This window comes from Taeniopygia guttata, chromosome Z (assembly GCF_048771995.1).
Source record: "Taeniopygia guttata chromosome Z, bTaeGut7.mat, whole genome shotgun sequence".
In the NCBI taxonomy this organism is placed as follows: Eukaryota; Metazoa; Chordata; class Aves; order Passeriformes; family Estrildidae; genus Taeniopygia; species Taeniopygia guttata.
In genome coordinates, this window is record NC_133063.1 from 72,265,026 (window position 1) to 72,292,393 (window position 27,368).

A 27,368-nucleotide genomic window follows, 5' to 3' on the forward strand; every position below is an offset into this window, starting at 1 on the left:
AGCACTAACTATTGTCCTTTAGCAGCCCAAGGAAAAAGCCCTCCTCAGTCCTGATTCTGAAACAAACCCCATATGTGACGGCACGTGGTGGTGCTGGCACCTACATAGATCTCCAAAGGTGATCTGCTCCTGTTGTGGTTGTGGCAGCATTAATATCATAATCCATAATTTCAGTATGTTTACTTAACTAAAACATGAATCATTTGCCTGACACAATCTTCCAAAACAAAATGGACTTAGTGTTCTGCATGAAGCATACTGAAAACAAACAAACAGAAAACCTTTTTTCATTAAAAGAGCTGCCAAACTTTGTTCATATTGACTTCCAAGGACCATATTTCTCTTATTTTGCAATTATTTAAACACCTGCAGAGATGAGCTGGTTGCAACATGAAATATGAAGTTGTTTTAATTCACAGGTTTGGAAAAAGCAATATGTTTTTGCATTAGGGAATATGTCTTGTTTATCTTTGTTCTGAAAGTGCTATTTTCTTCAAATTTGAAAATTTATTTTTTGTTTATTTAATCTTGTCTTTTAATAAATAAAAATTACTACTGTCCACAGCTTTTCTTTAAATAGGTTTTTTTTTCTCTTCCTTTTTTTCTATTTATTGCATTTCAAGTTCATTTATGGAAATATTTTGAAACAAATAAGTAAATTACTAGCAAAACGTCATCTATCATGTTTAAACACTTAAAATGTTTTCTAAAGAGGAATAGTTTAATTTTTCATTTTCTTGATAATTTATTTTCCAATACTGAAAGAAAAAAAAAATCTAATTTATTTTTTAATTCCTTTTTATGTATCTAAACTCTAATTCTTCTTCATTAATTGGAAAAAGCTAGACTTGCTAGGACCCATAGCTTTCTGTTTAGTGTTTCTTATACAATAAACACTCAAAATGTTGTATTATTCAATTTTTTTTCCTCAGTGTTTCTTCTGATAACTGCCTGCAATTTTAAATTCAAATTGCATTTTTCCAGGATGATGGGAGTGGTGAGTTTTATACAAAAAAGGATGAGAACACTTCTTTCCTCTTTCTTAAATTTTGTTCTCACAGTAGTATTGACTACTCAAATAATTTAGGAAATCCTAACCTCCCACCTTGAAGGAATAGTGGAGATTAAACAGTGATCCAAAGAGATCTTTGAAACCGTTTACAATTTCTTTTGGATGTGTTCATGACTGTGTCTTACTAAAGAGAATCATGACAAAGATTCTAAAGAAAAACTGATGAAATACTACTATTTCTTCTTACATAGTGAAATTACGAATGAAATTTCAGCTATGTCTAATAATGGATTTGGTTCAAAAGTGGTTTGAACTAGCATGTCACTTTTTTACAGAATTTGGCACAGTTAATCAACCGAAATTTGCAAAAATGCATTGGAATTTACAGAGGCTATGAAAATGGCTTACTAGCACCTCCCTGTAGTGCCATGTATGTTATGACATTGCAAAGTCACACTCATCAGCAAAAACTGATGAGTTACTATAGATATTTTTTCTTTACTCTCCATATATTTCCTTGTGTCCAGTAAGAAGGAGGTGGAGACTCCTTGTGCCTTTGGCCAAGGTAATTTTTTTCACTTTTTTTTTTTTTTTTAATTTAAATTATGTTTTAAAGCAGAAAATACTTGAGCAAGCTCACTGCAGGGAGCTCCATATATTTTATCCTATTTATTTCCTAATCTCACAAAATGGAGTTGCAGAGCTGTTATATTTACTTTGTAATCAGGCAGAGAGTGTCCGACTATGATGTGGATCTAGTCTGAATATTTTCTATTATTCACCTTATTTAATAAACTGTCACTTGAAAGAGGGAATGATAAGGTTTCACACAATGTATCAAAGGAATGCTGCGCCTTCTTACTTTATTATTCATGCTACATTTGAAGTTAATGAAGCGTAACCTCTGAGCTGATATTTTTATAGATGAAAGAGACATCATGTTACATATTCAATTTTTTTCATCAGCTTCTCTGTAACCGACATAAAACACAATTGCCTTGCACTTAATATCTGACTATTGACAGGCTTTCATGCTAATGTCTTTTGTAATAGTCTTCTATTTTCTTTATATTTAAGGTTCTACCTATGAATGAAAGGCCAAGGGTGAAATAGATGGGGAACAGTAGTATATTTTAATTAAAATTTATTATGGACATAGTCTTGGCTGATTTTTTTTGGCTACATTTTCATTTTTTCCTCTCCATATCATAAGAGTCTTTCTCTCTGCACCCTTTTTAATTGCTAAAATATTATTTTTATTTTACTGTATCATCAACCAACTTGGATGTTATGACTGTGAAAAAAAAGCACAACCAGATAACTTCAGGTAAAACTCCAGCTGCACAGCATACAAGTATATATTAAAAGAAATCAAAAAGAATAATGCATGACATAACAAGAACAATAAAATGCTGATTGCTGTGCTAGCATGAGGCTAAGAATATGGTTTAAGCAAATGGTAGCTTAGGGCATGTATTTTTGTAGGGGAATATTGTATTAATCTATTATCTGTTGTTTGTGGGAAAAAAAAATTATACATTTCAATCCTAATTAATAAAATATAGTAAAATGTTATAAGCTGTTGCATTGATTTCTTAATTGCATAAATTCTTCTAGACAGAATTGTATGATGTAATTTTCTCATGAAACAACTCCAGAAATTCCTGCCTTTGTGGACAGTAAAACTTGCCCAGTAATACAACTAATACAAAATAACAAACATAGGGCAGATATTACTCCACTTTTCTTCTTGGATGCTGCTGGAGGTACAAAAATGGAGAAATGGACTTTTGCACTGGCTTGACATGGTCATTCTTGTGATCTTAAGAAAAATTCTACCACGAAAAATGCCAACAGAGTGTTGAAGAACATTTGCAGTGAAGGAAATATGCTGCTATTTTTAGACATGAATTAAACTGCATTGCATTCACGTTTTCTAATAGTATGTCTCTTTTTAGGGCATATCTGTTAAAAGTGGAAAATAGACTTGGTGCTCAACCTCACAGGTGAACCACAGGTGAGGACTGCCATCTATTTGATACTGAATGGGATCTCAAGTTTTCTAGAAATGTCAGATAAAGGACTTTCTTTTTTTTCTTTCTTTTTTGTTTGTTTATTTGTTTGTGTATTTGTTTGTTTGTGGGAATTTGGGGTTTTAGTTTTTTGTTTAATTGTTCTGGTTTTTTTCTTCCTATAAGCAAGCAGAGTTGAAAAATTCAGAAGATTTCTAAAGCCACACATCATAGAAAGCAAATAAGTGGACAGTAACATTCCATACAGGTTTAAATTCATATCTGGTGATACAGACTGGAAGTACAAATCTGAAAACAAGACTCCCCTCTATCAATTAAATGCTTGCAATGTTGATTTTCCCTCTGATCTTGCTTCTAGCAATTCTAACAATAATGATATTTTCCTTGACTTGCAGAAAACTTCACACATTCTGCCCATTCCAATTCCTTTTCTGCGTCTGTTTTCTACCCTGTTTACTATGCTCTCCCAATATCTGTTGATGCTACCGGCTCTATAGACTTGCTTGATCTATGCCCCCTGTATTTCCCTATCCTCTTCCCCAGAGCTTATTCCATCTGAATTTAGTGAGGTATTTTTAAAGAAAACATCTTTCTTGAGATCCACTTCACTTTGTGGGCAGCATCACATGTGGTGTGCACATAGCAACTGCTATACAAGCAGGCCAACAAACAGTCTGGCAGAAGATGAGAAACAAAATTCAGTCCTTGCAATTCCATTCTTCTCTTACACCCAGAGCTATTATGTGTGTGCCCTTAGCAAGTTGACCTTGGTTTCTTTTCTCCTTATGAGTCACTCTGAAGTTAGAAGGGCAAGGAAAGCTGTTGAGGTGGGTTTTTGTTTGTTTTTCTTTAGCTGGGCTTTTTTTGGGGGGGTGAAAAGCACCAGACTGAAGATCAAGAAAAACACACATTTTTTGGTTCTGACTGAGATCTCACATGTCTGTGAAGATGTTTAAGTACCATTCTAGCTGACTTGACTTTATCACACACTTCAGTAGGAAGATTCTATGGGAATTAATAGCAATAAAGAATATAAACTGTCTTTAAGAAAACCCACCTTCTAGGATAAAAGATTAAGCTTGCATATGTAAATCCAAGACAGAATTTTAGTGTTTGCAAGGACAACCAGCATGCTCTCTCTAGCATGCATTTCTATGTCATTTATATTTACATGTTTTCAGTAATAAAAATCTTGTGTTTTACCATAGCCAAACATAAAACAATGTTCAGTTTTGCTATTTTTTTTCTTTTTTCTTTTTTCTTTTTTCTACTCAGAAAATACTGAACTGAGAACATGAGTTGGGTTGAAAAAAAAAAACAAACAAAACAACCCAGCCACATATAAAGGAATGAATTGACTAATACAATGATAAGTCATATCAAATAAAAACATTGTAATTTCCAGTTTTGGATATGTCAGTTGTAGTTATTTGATGTTCTTGATTGTTTCCTTTTATTTTCTACTATTTTCACTCTCCTAGTACTCAAAGTATTTGATTCAGAGACTATTTGCTTTGGTTATGCCTGTGCTTTTTAGTTGGTATATTTTAGGAAAAAAAAATCTCTTTATAGCTTTATGATGACTGAAGGGCGATTCAGAATTTCAGAGTTTTATTAGTTTACAAGTTCCATGATAAAATTCATATGCAAATACATATGTATGCACATATTTTATATTTACTTCTCTCCATGAAAAGAATGAGAGATCCATGTATACTTTTTCTTCCATCTAACTCATATATAACTTTACTGTGCACTGCTATAAGCCCTATCTGTTGCAACATCTGAATTATGATGCTGTTCGGAACAACTTCAATCAATGATCTGCAAATTTTATGAAATAAAATTGAATTGAAATAATGCAAAATATGTAATTTTGAATTTCAGTTCATAAGCCAACCAATTCAAAATTTTAAATAATTATTTATTTTAATTTTTATTTTATAATGTTTGTAAGACTTCATACATGTATTTGGATATATGCTACCTCCCCAGTTATACATAGTTTTAACTATCAACATCTCTCTCTCAACACTAATAATGTATGTCCAAACAAAGACAAAGAAAGAAAAAGAGAACTGTTTCATTTGACTGGAAAGTGAAAATGTTGATCTTCAAGTTCATTTTCCTTTCTCAATATTAGTCACAAAGATTAGGAAGTGACTTTTTTCCAAGGCCTCAAGATTCTAGGCTGTGGTCTATTACACATGTAAGTCATTATTTTAAACAAACACTTCAGGGAAAAAAAACTGCTTTTTTTTTTAAGTATTAGTATTTGTGGAATAGTTAGAGGCAAGAGAGTCATCAGCACTTAAGACAATCTTACGGCAAACAAAATATCTTTTTTTGTCTGGTTTACTAGATGACTCAGGTTTATGAAAAGTAAGGGTGATGAGAAAGGAAAGTGTTGAGCCAAAAATTTGAGCTTGATATTTTGCTGCATGCTATATGCTAAATCATAGGTTATAGTAAAGATAAACTATTGCTGCAGATTCCTCATTGCATTCTGGATATGGATATCTCTGAGATAACAGCTGACAGAGATTTCACTGAAGTGATTGTGGGTATGGTCTGACAAGTATAACTCATTGCATAGAAATGCCTGATGGCTGAGTGTACCCAACATCTTGAACTTATAATGTAGTAGGAAGCACAGAGCTCAGGCTAAAAAGCCACAGTAAGTTTTTAAACTAGTCACAGAAATTGATATAGGGTGATGGTAGTATTTTCTTTTTGCTCTGTATATTTTATTTTAATTAATTTATTAATTAATTAATCTACCAGATTGAGATTTTTGACACAATTTTGGCACTTTTTAGGAAAACACATTTTTTAAAATACTTCAAAGACTTTTTGATGCTTTCATTCCACATCAAGGGTCTGAGGGCTCACAGATCACTCAGCATCTGCACATCTGCTTAGAGTGTATGTCAGCAAAATACAATTTTTCAGGTCACTGGAATACTTAAGGACTTATTCCAAGAAATTATGCATAAAAGTCTCATTTCATTCAATCCAAAGATTAATTATTTTAATTAGTCCCCAATTAATTAATCAATCCACAGAAATGAGCAAGTAACTGACGCTGGACAGATTACTCAGTTTCCTGTGGGTAAACAGCAGATATTTTGTGCAGATATTATTTTTCCATACTGAGAGACAAAGTGGCATATCTTTGAGCAATATAGCTAAATCACTTTGCAGACTATCAGTTATAATAGGTATATTATAAAAAAAATAGGGTATTTTTTCCCATAAATAATGAGTGGATCAGCACTCATTGTAAATGTAAGGCCTTTTTTTTTTAGAGTTGGGATTGTCTGGGAGTGATTAAAATTGGATTAAACCTTCTCCCCCACAACAGACATGGTGATGTGGGACATAGAAAACAGCAGCAGAAAAACTTGCCTTCTCTATAGATATAGATTCTTGACCATCTCTTGCTTCAGACTTCACATCCAATGTGTGTGAAGCACTCTTTCTCAAGAGAAAAGACATTAAATTTTGTTAAGGTAGGCTTGTTTAAAATTTGTGTTAACCAGAAAAGCTGATTAATAGCTAAAGTATGAATGACAGAAAATTAGTGTTATGATTAATTACTGGATTTTTTGTCTCCTATCCTTTTAGCTCCCTTCTTCTTGCCTCTCTTCCTCTCTTCCTTACTTTTTTTCTTTTCTCCCTCTTTTTCACAAAGGCATGATACATGCAAGGATAATACCATGTGCAAAAAAAAAAAAAAAAATCTCCATACTGAGACCTGCAGCCTGAAAAGAAGAGCCATTATTTCTGATTCTCTTCAGTATAAAGACATGCTCTAAATTTTCCTCAAATACTATCTGATTTCAGTGTGTACACTGTGAATTTCAAGCACAAAAGCTTTTCTAGCTCCATGCTGTCTTACATACCGTATAATTTTTGAAGATTTGAGACTTACTGCTTTGCCTGCAGTGGCTTTTAATGTAAAGAAGAGCTTCAGTTAAATGTTTAATGAATCCAGAAAATATAAAGTCTACTCCATGGATATTAATAAGGTATTGCTAATGTCTCTGACGTTTCCTATTAGACGTTTTGGGGGAAGACAAATTGAAATTTCACTTACTAAGGGAATTATTATGGCATTCCCCACTTCTTTCTTAAGATTCCTCTTTAATCTTGAAATCATTGTCCATTTCTCAGACAGTTTTGATTTTAGTGAAAATTCAAAAAAAAGTGACAATGAGTAAATGATCCAAGTTGGAAAACATGTGAAGTACTTTGAATTTTATGAAAGAATAAACTCTAGAAACATACATTATGTATACTATTCAAAGTTTCCTCATTGAGCATATTGGGCAACAGATAGATATGATTACAGGAAAGTGAAGACCTTCTCTTCTGATAAATTCAGGAAAAAAAGGACCGCTTCGTCTCACTGATGAAAATAGGTTTGTTTTATTTTTTTTTCCATGGGCTATTAACATTTCATATTTGAGCAGGTGCTGTGAATACCGTGGAAGAAGTTTCAGAGAAGGCCCAAATATCTTATCAGAATATCCCAAGTCTAACACTTGTGCTGTCAATAGTTTCCATTTGTCATGTGGTGGAAAAATGGCAAGTCCTCCTCTCTGCTAATAGGGTAATGGGATATCCTAATATTAGATGGATAATATTTTAAAAATCCCAAAATGAAGGAAAATGAGGCAAAGATATTTTACATTGATTTAAAAACTAGTGTGTTTAAATTAAAAAAAAAAAAATAAAACCAAATGTAAGCTTATTGCAACCTTACCTGGGGAACTTTGTACAATGACTTCTGAGCTGTATTCTCTCTCTAGCTTACCATAGACTTCTGTGTTGTTTTGTTTCTTAGAGTGTAGGATTTGATGTTTTCCATTCTTTAATACTGTTTCGTATCAATAACTCAATGACAACAGTCTGAGTAACTTTCCAATAACAAAGGAACAGCTAATTAGGGAAGCCAAGTCTTTGTCAGGAAGGAGAGATTTCAGCATTAAGTTCACATGGAGTTATACAGACTAAAGAGAGAAAAGCTCATTCTGGAACTGAAATTCAATAAAACTCATGTTTCTATTTCCTGTCCTGAGTACACAAACCCTTACATTCCTAAAATAATTGAAAATGTCACCATTATGTAGACTGAGTTCTGGATGAGTCAGAGTTCTAGATCCTTTAAAGTAAAATTCAGTGAATTACAGACTAGTACATGACTAAAAATGTATTATTTTGAGCCTCCAAGTACAATTGTCAACCAGAGATGTGAAATTCACAATACTGTTGACCAGATACAGTCCTAATCTGTGAACAAATGAATTTTCAAGAGCACAAGCCCTACTGTGCTGAAACAGACTTACATTCACTATCAGATGATAGCAAAAGTCAAAAATTGACAATTCTTTAAGTGTTTCTTTGTTTGTTATATGTTGCCTAATTTAGTAGTCTGATATCCTTCAGGTCTGCATGTTTGCAAGTCCAACCAGAAGCAAAGCTGATTATGTAGCCCAAAAAAGCACACTCGCATATTACACATTGTAAGTGTATGTATATACCTAAATTGATCTACATGTATATCATATGTAGATCAATTTATATTGGGCATATATATGCCCAGTGACTATAATCACCACAGAAACAGAAAAGACTCACAAACATGAGCAGGACTAACAACTTATTTCCCTCTTTAGCTGATCAGGATGAAAGCTCATTCGTAGAAAATACATATATTCAGACATAAATATATATGTCTATGCGTATGTTTACATACATGCACATGTATAGTGTGTGTCCATATATGTGCATAGAAACATATCCATATATATGTATCCATATATATACCCATATATATATAGTTTTATATATGTGTGTGTGCGTGTGTGCGTGTAAATATATATATACGTATGGATACTTATGGATATGAAGTGCAAGTATAAGAGGGGAGGGAGAGAGTTAATTACCAGAAGTGTAATTAATACTACATACTACAAGAAAAGAGGTCTTACATAGAGTAAGCTCAAGACTTTGCATGTAAGCAAGGACAAATCTACCAAGCATCTTTTTGGAAAAAACACCCAGACCATTTCTTGAGTATTAGCATGCTGGTCTCTGAAGTGTCCGTTATGTGCAGCATGGGGAATAAACATCAGGAGTTAGATACCTGTGTTGGAGTCACAGGGTTACTTTCTGCAACTTGTGGGGATGTTGCTGGGATCACAGGAATGTGATGGGATGACTAGCATGCCTGGAGGGATGCAATGCAGAGATATATGCTCTTTTAGGAGTAATTTGCCACACAGATGCACTCATCCAGATGACCTGCAGGCACCGCAGTCTCTCCAGCTGCTGGGACCAACATGACCTGTGGTTCCACACCTAGGGTTGGTACTGGCACAAGCACACTCACAGGCAGAACCACTTCAGCCAGGAAATACCCAGACTGTCCAAAGCTGTATGCTGGATGGAAGCATATTTTTACATACATATATATATTTATATATACAACACCCACCCTCAGCCCTTCATCATGTATAGACATACATATATGCACTCAAAAAAGGACAGAACATGTCTGAGGAAACAGGGCCATGCTGAGAAGTACAGGGCATGGCCCCACAAGCACACTGCCCAGCCTCTTTTCACACACCTTCAAACACTTTCATTCTCTTGCTCTCTATTTTCCTATGTTTTTTCATCACAAAAATACCCTCATCACTCCACTCTTACACCTCTGCTCCTGTACTTTCATATGTCATAAGAAACCTTTGGCAATCCCAAAGGGTTCTTTCCTCCATCTGAAAATGTGTCATGTACCTCTAGGTAGTAACTGGTTCAATTTGTAAGGTGATTTGTGGACTTGCTCTAGAAAAGGATATTAATTCAAAGATTTTACACTTTGAGTAGTTGCAACAGACTCAAGAAAGAGCCTATATTTAAAAAGTTTTTTCCATGCCTGCCTATGAAAGATTTCCTAATTAATCCTGAATGCCTGTACCAAATCTGCATTGATGTGTCTTTGAACTATTCCCTTGGATCCTATCACTGAATTTCAGGGAGAGGAGATCAGCACTTCCCTTTTTATTTCTCCTCCTTGGGAAGCTACAGACAGTGATGAAGTAAAATGCTTCATCAGTAAAATGCTTAATGCAGAATAAAGTAGAATCAGAATTTTATTTCACATAATTCTTTTTTCAAGTAATTTTACTTTTCATGTAATTTTATTTGCTGCATGGGGTTTTATGAGTGTTTGATAATCTTTTGTATAATTTGGGTATGACAGAACCTCTAATTGGTCAACATTTTTGGGATATACTCTTCAGAGTCAGAACTTTCAAGAGATATGATGAGTCAACTGAATATACATATAATATACATGTATACACCTATACATGTAGAGGTATGGTATGTGCACCTAGCACATGTACATACAGTCTTATTCAAGATAACTCCCTAAATAAAATCTCAGGCAGATTAAAAAACAAAAGACCTTTAAGCAAGTCTCCATTGCTCCTTTTCAAACTTCCTTTTTTCTAGAGTCAAGGCAAGTTTTTTGGGGCTGTTCCCTCTGGATATTTAACACTAAGACAGCTGCTCTATATTGATAAAAGACCACATGATATAAAGCATAAATATCTTTTTATATTAACCTAAATGGAAATCTTTTTCTGATTTTATTCTGTTGTATATTTGTAAACTGAAAGATGTGACAAGAACCTGCAAAAAAAACCCCGTCATCTGTAACCAAATTACAGGTGATTTAATGAAAACATCCTTACCTTCAACTATAGCAGTGCTCTGCAATTCTTTCCTAAATTGAGCTTTTTTAGCCCAGCCCACAAATTCCATTCTAAACAGACAGAAGATTCCCTTTTTGTTGCTCTTTTGCCTTTCTTGTGAATGTTTGAATTTCAGCTCACTGTGGTGAAAATAGGAAGTTACTTTCTACTCTGCAAAATCTGTTCTGTGACGAGTCAAGCAATGTGTTCCTGTCAATGGAACCCTTCCACTCTTTCTCCTAATGCCTTAGGAAATGGCTGACTACTACATTTACATCTAAGACATGAGGCTAAATTGCCATATCCTGCTAATATGACAATAAATAATTTTACAATTCACTGAAATGGGAGTGGGTACATTTATCTGGAGAAAATTTGCTTAAACCGAAATTTATGCCTATATATGGTCTGTTCTCATATACAGATTTTTCACATTCTTACATTCTGCTATCAATAGACAAAAAAAACTTACATGATCAGTTTGCTAACAAAGATTATTTCTGCCTGACCTCTGTCAAAGTTTGTTTAAGACATAATATTATTTCTTGCAACATCAAATAACAGGGCTTGTTTCTTCTTGTTTTGCTGCTATTAAACACAAACATTTCACATTTTCAAGAGTTATATTTTCAAAATAATATGAATAATTATCAAAGAATGAAAATGGCCCTGAAAAACTACATTTTCAATTTTTATTTTTAATTTTGCTGAGACATTTTCTCTGATATTGGCTAAGATTACTCTTCTGATTGAAAAAAATATTGATCAAAAATATTGTTCTCTGTTATAGGCTTATAGTAATAGACTGAAACATGAGTTAAGACCTCAAGTTTTGAATACCTTAAATTCTACACTCAGAGAAGTTAGATTTCACAGTGTCAGAGGGATAGGTTTTGCTCAATTTTTAGGTAATGAAATATAGTGTATAAATGCAGTATGCTACAATTTCTCTAAAAACAAGGTGGAATAGTATTTCCTGTGTTAGTCTTAGTCAGTTACTTGTCTTCTGACAAATAGAAGAGAATTGTGCAAGGTTACAACTATGAAGAAGTCCAAGTTTGGAGGAAAATCCCCGAAGGCACCAAAAAAGAAAACACAAGGCCATAGCTATAGTGATTCAAAGTGCTTAGAAGCTTCAACTATTATGAGTTTCTCACCTGTTTTATATTGTCTTGTCTTTTGGTTACAAAAACCTAGTAAGGCAATTTAGTTCTTGCAGAACTTATAAGCAACAAGAAAAAAAAATATTTTACAAATGTGCAACTAAGCCACAGAAATATGAAATAATAAACAGTATCCACGCAACACTAAACAGAAGTTAAGCTATTGAACTGTTTTCATTAACTTAAAAATTAACAGTTGAATCACAATATTGTAAAATTGCACAACATCAAATATTTCCAGCATATTCTTTAATGCTAGAAAAATTTAATGAAAAATAGTAGTTTTAAAAAAATGAAATATCATTAATGCTTCCCTGTGTTAAATGTGGGAGCCTCTGTACAGTGACTAAAAGCAAGACTATTCTTGTGGAAACTTAGAAGTAGTTTTGTACACTTCTAGCTTAGTTGGAAATCCTTTTTCTTCTATGCAGCCAGGAATCTGGAAGTCTCGGACAAAATCATCCCCAAGGCCATGGACTTGTCTTGGAAGGATTGATACAGTGTATACCCCTGAAGCACAGAATTTACCCTGTTCCAAATTTGAATTTCAAATTCAATGTCTTCTTTCAAACAGTTTGGGTAGCCAAAGCATTTGTGTAGCATATAGAAAAACATTATAAAGAAGCGCAAGGACTTGTACAAAGTATCTTAGATCAAATGAAGAGATGCTGAAAAAAAGAGTAAAGCTTGCTCTTTAGAGATCTGATGTGATATTGCTGTGATACTGTGCAAAATAGTCTTCTGGAGAAAAGAGAGGTAGGCTGGCTGAGAGCAATAAAAAAACATAAAATGATTTCATATTCCTAAGTGGGCAATAGACTCAGCAGGGAAGCACCATAAAAGTGCAGCACAAGGTTCAGTAGCTGATTAGACAGTAGTAAGCAGGCAGGTTGTTACCATATGATAGGAAGCTATTATGGGAGATGATTTTATTTAATTTCATTTCACATTTTATTAAAATGTTCTGTAGACAACAAAGCAGACATTATTACATGAGAGATTTTAAATTTCTCTAATCTCACAGGTAAACGTGTTTTAGGCATTTAAAGTAGTCTTTTACTTTTCTGATTGTAGCTGTAGCTAGAATGATAATTATTGTCTCTCTACATTAAATGCTATTTAGATATTTGTCATAAAAGTATGCCACTAACTTTCCAGCATTACTCCCAAGATCCCACAATGAATTTTTACTTATGATTAAATGAAGACACTGGTGTAGTGCAGTAAACAGGAATATTTTTGATAACATGAAAAGTATCATATTTTTTCAACAGATAGATTTTTCTCATCTCACCCAATTTGGGCAATGAGAATATATTATGAGCAAAATAACATCCTTAAGAATGATGAGTGGTCCAAAGCTTTGACAGGACTTAAGTTAAGCTACTTTTAAGTATACTGTTTCTAAGATGCAGGTTAATTTAAAATCTGGACCATTTTAAAACAGAGGGGGCTTTAATTTCTTTGGGCCAGGGAACCATGATACAAATCTAATAAACAGGGAAAATATTATGGCAAATAATGTTATCTATCATTAGGAGAAAAAGAAATATTCATAAAGAATCCTATTCACCTGCTATTTCCAGCTTGGCCTCTATTTTGCTTGCTAGTATGATTTACATATATCACACTTCTTTTTCTTTTCTTTTTTTTTCCCACATTTATAGGTGAGTCTAAAATGGCCCAAAGCAGAGAAAAGTGCAATCTCATAACACAATGTAGCCTCTCTCTTCAATTGGTTTCTGTAAGCACAGACACTGGAAGCGCAAGATAGCCCTGTGCTAGATTGCATTTAAGGGAAAAATATATCTATTGTTATTGTCTGGCTCTGTAAGAGCCCTTCATTACATTTCAGTTTTCCTCAACCACAACTAAAACCACAAATCTGAAGTCTACATTACATAAATTTCAAACCTGAATATGTGGGTTTCACAGTATTAAAAATTTTATCTATGTAAATTATTATGTAATGCAAATTATTTACATCACATGCTTATAAAGCATTTGTTTATGTTTTCAGATGTAGTATAAATAAAATAACACTGGACTATCTGCGTGATCAAGGAAAAGAAAGAAATTAGTTGCTTACACTTTTGGAAGAAGCAGTAAGAAATCATGGTTGGTAATATCATTATTTCTGTTTGAAAATAAAGAGATCTCTACCAGGACAATATCCATTTCTATTCTGCATGGAACAGTGAAGAACTCCCTAGATGAAGACTTATGAGATGAATTTTTTTGTTCTGTCAAGAGTTTACCATGAATCAGTGCTTGTCTTCAAAATTACCAAAGAGAAGTGGCATGTTTTGAGGTTATGCTCATAAAATTTCATCCATCTTTCTGTGGAAAGCAAATTGATTGGAAAAAGCAAAAGGCTTTGCTCCGAGGCTTTGCACATGTCTGAAAATCAAATCCAAATTTTACCTTCCAAAGTATCTGAAACATTTGGTAAACTTTCCCTTACCTGTCCTTCAGAAATGAGGTACATTATGCTTGTGACACAAAAAAAAACACTCCTTTTTTTTGTGACAAAAATGCAATGTGACTAATTTTCAGGAGCTTCTGTGCCAAATATGCTCAAGGCAAGTTCTAGTAGATTCCTGTGATTCAATTAAAGTGATAGCTGTGCAAAATCATGGTCAAAATAAATAGTAATTTTTTTTAACTTGTGTAAAAGGGTATGAACAAATGTGGGTTTAATTTTTACCATAACAACTAATTGTTATATGACTAATCATCCTTTTGTATATACAACACATTTGCTTGCCTTTTTCTTATGTAAAATTACCTGCCTCAAAAAACACATTATTTTTCCCTGTAAAATTCCTCAGTCTGGAGATAAATTAAAATACTTCCTTTGTATATGTGACGATGCCTAAAATCTATTTTTAAATTTGAAAGGTTATTTACTAGATTACTACATGTAGTCTCATCTGAGAGACAAGATAATGGATAAAAAAAATAAATACAAGTAATTTCTCATAAACTTCCAAATATGCCATGATAAAAAATTTGTATTAAGTTTTCACAGGTAGGTATCAGCATAGTCAATGATAGTCATGACAGTGTGTCATGATAGTCTGCATGAACAAAGATTTGATCTGTCCTATTTCTAAAAAACATCCAAGAATATAATTTCACTTGTACCCCACGCCAGCCATAATATATTCAAAACATGCCAGTAGCTATACTATTTTCATTGGGTCTAAGAAAGTCTTCTATAGATGGAAACAACTGCCGCAAAAAAAAAAAAAAAAAAAAAAAAAAAAAAAAAATTATAGTGGAGTTGAAATGTAAACTTTAAGGAATTTGGAGATTTTAGAGGAGCCAAGATTTTAGTTAGAAATAAGCCTTACTAGAGTTAATTAAAATAATAATAATAAATTATTTTAGCCTTGATGAAGTTAGGAGTTAGTAGTTAACTAATAATTAATTGCTTGTCAGCACAATGTTTAGTTAGCTGGGTTTATAATGAAGAACATAGAAACTGACAAACAGCTTTTAGGAACATAAGACAATTGTGGGCCTCCTCTGTTCTGAAACCAATTGAAGACAAAGAATGGGAGTTCTACCAAGAGTTCATTTGTCATATTTGCATTGAAAAGGTAGAAAGGTCAGAACAAAGAAGACTTCATTTACTTCCTCACTTTGGGACCCCTCCCCATGAAAGGGACACCGACCCATTTCAAGGGACAAACTACGCATGCTTAATAGCTTTTTGGAGTGATTAGCATACGAAGCGGGGAATGGGATGTACCAAAATTATGAATATGTATTTGTATTTTGTGTATTCAATACTTGTATGGATAAAAAGACTCTGTAATCACCTGGAAGGTGCAGTGTGTATTTGGGAGCTATCCCGCATGCTGCCCAGCATCGAATAAACATACACTTTCTAACTTTAAACTGTTAGAGAGTTTTTGTCCGTCACAGTTGGATATCAGTCCTAGATCAATATCCATATTTTTTTAATAAATCGGAGTGTGTCAACACAAAATAATTTCTGTTCTTTCTGTTCTAAGCTTAGTTTCACTTTCCTCTCTCTGTTTTATGCAGTTCATAATAATGGATTGTTTTCTCTTTTACTTTTTCAAACTTTAAATCCACTCCCTTTTTTTTTAGTTCACATTTCCCACTGCCACTTTTCCATTGCTCTTCTCACTACAAAATACAAGCCTATGGATGAAAAGACATCAGAAAACTTCACCTCAGTTTGGATTGCTTAGCTATTAACTAAGTAATGGTTCTAGGTCAGTAAAACAAAAACTTAAATATAGGTCGGGGGTGGGGGAAGGTTGGAGGTGGGAGGAGGCTGGGAGGGCAAGCAATTCAAAATTCAGCTATAAAAGGAAGTATAACTAGGTTACTGATGTTATCCTTAGATAATGGAGGAAGAAAATAGGCATTCTCATTGGGGAGGAATTCATGGAGGTAAAAATACATTTTTTTCAGCATAAGCTCAAATTCTCCACATTCTTCTTTTTTTTTTTTTATCATTAAAAAATCATAGAGAAAAAGAGAAAATATGTCTGGCTGCTATTGCCAGTGTCACGTGAAATAAAAGGGGTTCTTTATAAAGCATGTACTAGTATACAGGTTAAATGTGTCTGAAAAGATTTCACTTGTGTATTTTTACCAGTTATGACTTAAAAATAAGTGCAGAAGGCTGGGTACAGATTGGGACAATCGAAGCAAAATAATTGAGACATGGAGAGGTTTTAAGCAAAGCTTCGCTGATCGGACAGGCTTTGACCTATCGAAATTTGTGCATTTTATTGGTAGCAGCAAAGTAGTTTATAATTTCAGATAAGCTGCATTTAGGGATTGGCCCAGATCTTGAGGTTAATCAGCTTCATGTTATTCAAACTGTGATGATAAAAGGTTTTCTATTAAATACACTGATGCTGCTTCATTGAGTTCTCAGGCTAAGAACACTCTAACTTTTATGGTTTTGCTTATCACTGGTGCTTAGTGCAGTTTTGAGAGGTAAGACTTATCAGTACAGAACAAGATATTTACCAAAGCCTGAGATGCTGATCTGTGCTAAAGACTCAATAAGGCCACACAGAAATCTTGCACTTAGACAGAGAGAATCTTCAGTTGCTGTTGAAATTGTTTTAAAGGCCACCTTGCGTTAGGAGGCTTAACAAAGATGAAGATGCATTGTGAAAAGAGTATGTGCAGTGACTTCTTACCATTTTCTTTATTACTCTAGGCTCTCAGAAAAAGCAATAACAGACATATCCATGGCTGTGACCATGGTGCATTTTGTTTTAACATGCAAGTGATGACTAAGTTAATGATTTAATATTGGCTATTTAATTTTGTACGTATGTTTTCCAGGCTCATCAGGATGTGATTCCACCCTTGCTTCATCATTTCTTGTTTCTCTTTAGACAATTTGCTCCAGCACTTTTGAAAAGACAATTTAGGAATATGGATTTCTTTATTTTCTTCCCTGAATGATCTCTGATTACGCAGAGGTGACTTCACTACTGCACTCCCTACTTGTTTATATGATCAGGCTGCAGAAGAAAGGCAATAGCACCAGCCCTTTCCCCCTACAGCAGATACAAAATAGCACATACCGGAGATTCCTCTGATAAGGTGTCTGGGAGGAAGCCTTTCCTGCTCACTCCTTGCTGTTCCCTTTGGGAGTCAGAATTATGCCCCGTGCCTGTGCAGCACAGCACAAGCAAGGAAAGCCACTGACTGCTCCTGCCCAATTGCACTTTCTGGTAGCTTCACTACAGGCTACTAAGACTTGGATATTCATCAACATAAGGCAGATAATCCTTACAATAGAGACCTTCAAATGTGTTTTTCATTTACCTGACAGGTCTTTTCTAGCCCATGTATCCTACACATAGAATGTTTTACTCCCTGTGTTTTTAATGGCTTTATCAGAGAACAGAAATAGCCAGAAGAAACCAGATAAATTTCAGAATCAGTTGAGATGGTTTGCTGTAATTGCTCATGAACTTTGATTCAAGAGATGACTAATGTAAATGACATTGACCTTGAATCTTACTCAAGATGCACTATTAAAACATCCACTAAAATTCTACTGGGGAAATTAAGACACGGTATACAAAATATTCATTTTGTGAAAAAAATTTCTGGTTTTGCACTAACAGTTCTAATGATTTTAGACGGATGATTTTTATTAAATACATTTCTTTTACTTCATCTCACAGGAGCATCTATCAAGCCTTTTGAGTAACTAACTTTATAATTCCTATGTGCTGTTTTTTTAATTAATCAACCCTCTCAAGCAAATGGGCTAGATTTAATAGGTTTAACTATTAGATTATTATTAACTTCAAGAACAAGTTCAACTGTGCATATTCCACTAGAGTAAGCTGGACATAAAAAATATAAATTAAACTAAAAACATGTCACCAATGTTCACAGGAAACAAAATAAGCAAGAAAAATTACTGTTGTCAATGCAGGTTTTCCAAATGGAGAGCGGGGAGGGGAGGGAGGAGGAAATACAAAATATAAAAAAGTTTGTTCGTTTGCAATACATATGACATAAGAGTAAGAACAAGTACAAATATTTTTAATTTTTCACCAAGTACTGTATGCAATACTATCAATTATGTGTCCAGCTAGCTAATTTATTGTATTGAATAGCAGGGTAATGCAAAATCTAGGCACCTTTTTACTAATGCAGCTTTTTTTTTCTTTCTTTTTTTATATAAGTGATAAATAGAAAAGCAGTTTTAACAGCAACCATCAGTTCCACCACAAAGTAGCAGAATGAAAAAAAAAAGCAGACCAGGATAAAGATCCCATAGATTTTGCAATGCAAGAAAAATATACCATGGTTAGTATTGCATCTTTACAAAAACCCTCTAATGATGGAAATATTCTGTAAAACTTGAAGTTAGACATAAAAAAACATAGTTTCAAGGGGCACAAAAATAAATTATTACAGGAGCCACCTCTTGGCTGCTACTCAACAGAACAGTATAGCAAATTTGTATTATAAAAAGAGGAAAATCAGAAAGCTACTGTCTACCGAATTATGTTGGTGATAATTTTTGGCATCTGGCACTGTACCTCTCCGATTTTAGTAATGATAATGTGAAGGTAAGGTGTAAGGGTAAAGAATGTTTACTTTCTACCCCACTCAGTAAGATCAAATTTATTTATAACAGTCCATTTTATCCTTAACTGTACACAGCAAGCTCAGGCTCAGCTCTTCTCCAATCTGCTGCCATAGAATGTTGATTTCCCTTCCATCCTCTTACATCCTTCATCTTCTGCCAGAAAATTTTATAGCAAAAAGCACTCAAAGCTCCAGAGAATCTCAGGCCCTGGTGGGAAGCTCAACGCCATCTTCATTGACCTGAGCAGAACCAAAAGTATGACAAGGGTGGGTAACAGAAAATAACCCTTGGCAAGATTTACCAACTTCTCTGACTCTTATTTGGCAGCTTCAAATCCATATATTTGATGCATGCATCCCACTCACGAGGCTGTAGGCACTACTTCTGCTTTTAAAAGAACTTCTGCAGCAGCTTAGGCTGCAATTTCTTCCTGACTAGGGATTGTCTGTGTGAGGTTCTTTAGTGCTTTTTGTGGGCAAACCCATACTTAAAAATGCAGGTGTTGGAGTAGTGGTTGCTGCTGCCTATAATCTGTCCCCAACAACCCTCTCCTGTAGAAAAGCAAGTTGAGATAACCTTCAGGCAGTGCAGTCAGACCTCACTCAACGCTCACTGCAGCTGGGTCAGCGATAGAGGCAAGAAAGGCTCTTTTTTGCAGGGTTTTATTCCAGCAAAGGATATCACATGTGGCTGAGGTAAAAGAGAAGGAGGAGGAGGCAGCTTAAGAAGGGGAAGGGGTGGGGGGCAGAGCTGAGGCTGGGCAGAGGGGTTTGGTCTCCAGGCAAAGGAGGGTGGCCACCAGGGATACCAATCCAGTGAGGGGACACGGAAAGAAGAAACCAGGGGAAGTTACACAGGGGAAGTTGACACAGAAGTCCATTTGGGAGTCTGTTTTTTCCCCGAGGAGGACTGACTCCATGGCAAGTAGTTACCACCATTGCCAGGGCCAAGGACCTGGGAATCAACCAAGGCAGGAGAGTTCATAGAGAGGGTTCAAGGCAGGGATGCTACACATACGGTCAGTTTTCTGAGTCTGTGCTTACAGGAAAGCACAGTAGAAGGTAACTGCATATATCTATGTAATTATGTTGGCAAGTAAGTGCCAACAAGTTATATATTCTTAACCCTCCACAAGGCCAAGTATCTTGTCTCCAATAATTAAAGTAGGTTTAAAATTTATGAAATATCAAACAGCATTGAAAAATGTATTTACTTATGAAATGTTCTGGCATTTTCTACTTTGTTTCTTTGTTTTGGAGGCCCTCATTTATGATAATGTACAGAGATGTGAAGACCACAGACACATGATAGTCCCCCATGGATTCTGCTGAGTGCAAGATCACATTTATAGGGGAAGTGTGTCTCAAAATCCTACCTATCACTGTTATGATCCTGTAGACTGATATAACTTCTTCTCCTTATCTTGAAGAAGCTTTGCTTCTTAAATGAAATTACTCAGATATGGACTACTCAAATTCATATACAAATTTTTTAGGAGCTTCTCAAATTTGCTTACAGACAGCGCCTGTATATTAATTGCCTTCAGTGCTGATATATGAGCAAAGGGAGATACTATGGAAACTGTGCTACAGAGCTTTTTATTATTAGATGTATGCAAATAAAATGTTTCCAATAAACTTTTCCACTTTTTAAATCCAGGGCTGAATATTTGAGAAAGTCAAAATGTCACATTCTTTCTGAATTGGAACCAATTTTATTTTAGACTTCGTCACTTGCAGAGCAGAAAATACTGGTACATCTCTGACAATGCAAAACTTCACTGTAAATGAAAATCAAGTAATTTATTAAGTAACAGCAAGATGTTTAAGCGTATCTTTACCATCCTTAAAGTTGCATAAGGTTTTTGGATCATTCTACTCCTTCTAACTACAGGAAAAAGGGGAAGGCTAAAAACTAGTACAGTACTTTCAGAGCAGAAACAGCAAACTGTACCTGGCTGAACTAACCTGGAGATAGAAAAAAATTCCAAGGAGGCATGTGAAACCTGAAATTGTGGAATATAGACAGTAACACATTGAGCTCATCCGTCCTTCCAGTTGTCTTAACATATTCCTTGGCCTTCACAGAATACAAAAAAACTTCTTAGACAGAAGAAAGATAATGCCTGGTGGATTGTACAGTAATTGATAAATGTAGCCTCTATCAATTAACTTTTGTATATGCATTTCACTGCTACAAAGGACTACTTTCTTTTCTGTTTACTAACCATATGCTTAGCAGGCCTAATTTGCTAAGAATATTGAAAGTAGTGTGTGAGAACAAACGCTTTTTTTTCCATTAGAACATGTTTTTTAGGGTGTTTTTCTTTTCCCACAAAAGAAAATATACAGATTGCAATATCTCACATTCCCTCTGGAACTCAAGCAACTCATCATTTCCCAGAGCACTCCACAGCTATTTGAAGGAATTTATGTTCCACCCCTTGCAGGGGGAAAAAAAAAGTTTTTATTTTTTTCAAGTTTAGTAAATGGTGGTTGTTAGTGACACAGTTCCTGAGTATGATTTATCACTTCTTGAAATTAATGACCCAAGTCTGTTTTTCTATTATATTATGAGACTGACACCTACCAAGGGCTGTGTAAGAATATGCTTTTTAAAGACTTGTTAATTTAATTTATGTAAATTAATTAGCTGAGATTTGAGAATGGATTGCAAAATTTTGTCATTTGGGCTTCTTTATTATAGAAGAGTCAGGTGTTGAAATTTTTTTTTAAGCTGTGTTATTCTGTTCTCTGCTGGTGTAGCATGGGAAGATTATCACTTGTTAATTATACTGAGAGAACAGGAAAGGATGAAAAAATCTTGACACAAGAAAATAATAAAATAATTTTCACTGACATGCACTTAAGTTTCTCTCTGCATGTCTGTATGGGATCAACATCTTAAAGAACTATAGATTCAAAGAATAAATCTTGGAATACTTTGGGTTGAAATGGACCTTTCAGACACTGGTGAGTTTGACACACTGCTGTAATATTTCAAATGGGATGGGGAGCACCTTAGCAACTGTATTTGCCAGATCCCTCAGGATTCAGAAATACACCTCATTGTGATCCCTCCTATTGACTTATATATGTGCAGGTTCCTGAAGTGGTCTTAGACCTGGTGTCCTACTTCATTCCTCAGCCACTGAGTTGAGATTTATGGATTTGGCAGACATTGAAAACTGAGGCAAAGAAATTGATGAGTACCTCAGTCTTTTTCATGTCAGTGTCACCAGATACCCCATCCTGTTTATCAGAGAAAGTACAATGTAGTTTGTATTCCTTCTCTGAGTAACACACATATAGAATATATATATTCTTATAATTCACATCCCTTGCCAAGTGCCTCTTTTTGTGCCTTGGCTTCCCTGATCCCTCAAACACCCTCAAACTACACCCTCAAACAGAATCACTGTATTCTTCCAAGGACACATGTCTGTAGCTCCACCACCTATGCGTTTCCTTCCTGTGTTTGTCTGGCTAGGGAGGCAGCTGGGCTCATTTCCTGTCATCCATGGCTGATTCTTTTGTACATGGGAATCGAGAGTTCTTGTGTTGCACAAAAAAAATGTCATTAAGCAGCTCCAAGGTCTCTTCTCTTCTTTTATCTTGTAGGACAGTTTTTCAGGTGGTCTCATCTATTATTCTCTTAAACAGCAGAAAGTTTCTTCTCTTAAGGATTAAGGTCTTTTTGCATGCCTATATAAATCTTACAATGATCTAACCTGCAGTGTCCTTAATTTTGGCATTACGACAGCAAAAATGAGATACCATTTCTTTCAAAAATTAAGAATTTTTGGTTACAGGATTACTAGATCACAAACACATGATTCTATCAAGTAAGTGGAACATATAAGTAAGTTAATTGTTAGAATCTCTCTGAAAGAGCACAAACAATTCCCACATTTCTCTATTCAAATGAAAAAAGCTGAATACAAAACAAGAAAGAATACGAATTTCATGTTTGTGTATTGCAGAGTTAATAATACCAATGTTCACTCATTATTGTAAGTGACCTTAACATACTCATGTACACCTACTTTCAGATGGAGACAGAAACATGGTGCAGAGCATATTATGAATTTTCCTGTCTATTGGGAATATTTTATATTTAAACAAAAAAGCAAGCTGAAACAAGTAAAAAATCTTTTAAAAAATCCACCCTTTAAGCTGTTCAGACTGCATCAAAACTTACTTACAGCCACATTTATTACCTAGTGTTGAGGAATCCATTTGATGCAGGTAGCTCCATGTGCACCCTGCAGAGCAAGCTGCAGGCTGAGCTCTGGGCTGGCAGGAGCCCAAGGCAAGAGGCCATGACCTGCTGACCCTTTGCATAACAAAGGGCCTGGGGACCTGGGGCTGGCCAGGGAACAGGACATGCAGAGACAGCAGGAGCTGGGGACTCAACTGGAAGAGCAAGAACAAAAGGCTTTATGGAGCCAGGCATCTGGGATTCTGCTAAGGAAAACTTGTGGATCAACTGGTGAGGAAACCTGCTTCAACTGTGTGAGCATGGGGCATGTGGGGAGTTCAACTGGGCACCTGCCAGATCACAGAAGCTACAGGCTGCAAAAAGGCCTCAGTCCCAGCACTGAAAGTCTGATAGTGGGAATGTGATTGCCAGCGTGGCTTCTGAATGGTCAGACAGGGAAGTTTTCCTAACATTTGTTCTTAGGAACCAAGAAAACCAAACTAGGCATACTTGAATAATTTCTCTTTAGGTTTAAAACTGCTTGCACTGAGCTAGTGTAAAAAAAAAAAAAAAGAAAAAAAAAAAAAAACCTAAACCCAAAAAGACCCCGAAACAATTCATCATAGCCACTAAAAAAACAAAACCAAAGAAATTTAAAAGTGCTATAGTGTGAGTCCTTCAGGTTACAGACTAATATGACTAATATGAATAAGTGATAAAGAGTTGCAATAGATGAATAGTCTTGTTCATTGTCATAGTAAACCCAGGAATGCAATGAGCAGCCATGAGAGAAATTTCTATTATGAATAATTTTAAGGGAAGTATTACTAATTATATAGAAAAATAAATAAATACTGGGCAAAATGGCCAGAAACTACTATTCATCATTGAAAGGAACTTTAGGTACTGTGGATGGGCTTTCAGATGCATTTAATGGAGTGTTACCATAAAAGTCGGTAAGAGGTTTAATAGATGCATATGTTGAAGTGATAGATTTGAGTCAAAATTAATCTTTTTATGTCTTTTAGCACTCCTGTGCAGAGAAGGTTTAATTCAGAACAGAAACATGTCTAAAGAGATTGCTGTAACTTAGCAGGAATCTGTATACTGAACTGCTCACATCCTAAACACCAGCTAGGAGTGAAATAAGCTACAAATTTTCCTGATGAGGGAAGGTGAAGCTTTCAGAAAAACCAGATAAAGGCATGTTCAAGATCAGTAGGATGAAAATAGTTTTCATTCCAAACATAGGCAGATAAGAATATAGTGAAGTCTAGAGAGAAGATAAAGGACATTTTACCTGCAGAAAGGATCACATCTAGAAAACCAGACAGCAGTAAAGAGGATTACTAAATATGATGGAAATTATTAAAAATGCTGGCATTGTATTTTTTAATACCTGTTGAATAAGCAAGTTGCATTTTAAAACAAAGCCAAACATTCAACATAAATATTTTGCCAGCTTTCTCCCAGGCACTTGGAAGCCAGCCATCCCAGGAAAATAAAATATTCAAGACACAAATGTTTCTATTTTCTACCCTGTATAAAATATCAAAACCACTTGACTAATTGAGCAAGATCCCAATAGTTGTCTGATCAGATAAAACACTGGCATCAGAATGCTGGTTTAGTTTTTCATAGATGACAGAAAGGAAACTGCAGAACACTTTCACACACCTCATTAAATCCCTTTGATAAAGCACCTTCAATACACCTGCTGAAATTTTACTCAGTCAAATAAATTAATAGGATTTGGACACAACAGCCATGTACAGCACCACTGTCAGGACATGTATTGCAGAGCTTGAAATAAGATGCTGCTTGGACTGGAAGGATTCAGACAATAGGGAGTGACAAGGAAGGTTATAGAATATAGAAGCTTTAAATTCTAAATTCTCTAGAGTCAGCTAAACAAATCCAAGTTCATTCCACAATGCTTCAATATGGGTCCCCTTCCCATTCCTCTCCCCCAGAGGACTGCATAATAACAGACTCTTTATTTGCACTAATGCAACACTACTGACTGGAAGTTTACTCATATTTTGCTTGCAAATGTTAATAAAGAATTCAGTTCACAGCCATCATTTTGTTAAGCTTTTCCAGTAGCAACAGGGGTTATAAGTTTATCATCTACAACTCAACGCAAGGAGAGTAATCCAAATTAGATTCGATGGACAGATCTTGTGTTCTAAGCTCCTTTGTAGCTGACAATTTTTTTAAGCTTTTTTTCTCTTTCTAACTGTACCTAGAGGGATGTACAGCATACATGCTAGGGGAAAAAATCCATTTAGAATCCATACAAAACAAGGTCAGAAGGGAGGATTGTTGATAGAATGTGGAAATGGAAATGCTGTCAAATATGCTTGAATAAAATTTCCATAAGACTTAGAGCACTTACAACTTATCAGGCACAAGAAAATGGGACCAAATTTTTCTGCCAGTCATAAATGTTTACACAACTGTTCTAACAAGCATATGTCAGTTGAAATTTCTTTGTTGTCCAGGCTCATTGCAGACTCCATAGATATGGTTAAGTCTCTCTTCACCAAGAAAATTATTTTTAGAACACATTGGGCTGAGCATTGCTATGAATAAATTTATTAGGATTGTCAAAGACATTCTCACACCATTCTTATGCTGTCATACTCTTATAACTTCAGGAGACTACAACAGAACTAAATCCTCCTGTGCATGTTCCATGGTGTCAGGAAGGACTCAATCTGATGACTGTGGTACCAATGTGTCTTAAACTGGATATTTTGCTTCTGTGGTATACTATCCAACAGTTTTTATTCCCAATGACATCTGGACATCTGGATTTCTGCTACCTTACTGCTTGAACAGACCCCAGCGTAGTCTGTAACTGAGCCCTCTGGATAATTTGAATGAGTAATAAACTGAAGTTAGAATATGTCTTTCTAGATAGGAAAGACACAGATGTGTCAGCAGTTGAGATAAACTAAGTGGGTAAAGAAACCCTGCTCTAAGGGCACATCTAAATCAGTAAATGGAGCAGAGGTGTGTACTGAGATTTAGATTCCCTAAAGACCAAAATAATTTCTTCAAATAATACCTTACCAGTGCTTGCTGATCTTGTTTATGCATGCATTTCTCTTCTTACAGGAAAGAATTTGTAAAATAAAAATATGGAGGAAGAACTCAGGCAGACAGTGTTCTATGTGTTTAACTCTTCTATAAAAGCTAAAATTCTAAAGAAAGTAAAAGATTTAGAAGTTACCATAGAAAAAAAATTGCATGAACTTTTAATGAGGCTGCTGGATACTTAATTCACTGGAAAACTCAGTTTATGAAGAATCCTTCTTTCTTTGAAAAACAAACGTTTGAAGGATTGCTGTTAAAAATAGTGTCTATAGGAGAAATTAATATATCCAACCTGCAGTGTGTACAGGTTGCATTTATATGATTTATCAAAAATCTTGATTTTAAGAAATTAAATTAAGTTTAACTTTCACTTTTGTGATATACTGGATTTAGTTCCTTTAGATATTATTTAAATAATTTTATTAAAATTTAGTTCACTTACATCAGGCATGTGTCACTAATTTAATGCTTGTAAGAATAAGTATAAACATTCTTGTATAAACAAGTGTTGCAAGGATGGGTAAGATCCAAATATTTCTGCAACTGTATCTTTCTTGTTTAGTATTATTATTCTTGTGGGCTGAATCAATTTTCCACAGGTAATTTGATTTTAAAAAATAGAGAATTACAGAACACTTGGTTTCATCTAAATGACATATTTAACGATGTAAAAGATGGCAGTATGTAGAAGAGTTTATGACCCATGTGAGGTTTATTAAGGTATTATAAATAGGGTCATATGATTTTAAATATGTAGCTTGAAAATTTGGGTTGTAAACCCTTTTTAAATAGCTTTTTTTTTTTACTAAATAAAAGACGGATTCAACAATAAACTGCTGATAAATATCTAAGGAAATCTCAAAATCACCTATGCATATACTTTCACTTAAAATCTATGCTCATGTTAAACTTTTAAAACTTTTACCTAGCATTAGACTGTGTTTTAAACCCCTTTTCTGGGTGCAAAAGATTTTG

The 27,368-nt window shown here is 34.8% G+C and overlaps 1 long non-coding RNA gene across 2 annotated transcripts in view; it reads left to right on the forward strand.

Annotated features, from left to right (window-relative positions):
- LOC140681921 (uncharacterized) overlaps positions 1-15,435 on the forward strand; it is a 111,180-nt gene extending 95,745 nt beyond the window's left edge. For both annotated transcript variants that reach the window (XR_012053142.1, XR_012053141.1), the window contains exons 3-4: positions 2,971-3,029; positions 13,995-15,435. This is a non-coding gene — a long non-coding RNA (uncharacterized lncRNA). The remainder of the gene's footprint in view (positions 1-2,970; positions 3,030-13,994) is intronic.
- The last annotated feature ends 11,933 nt before the right edge of the window (positions 15,436-27,368 follow it).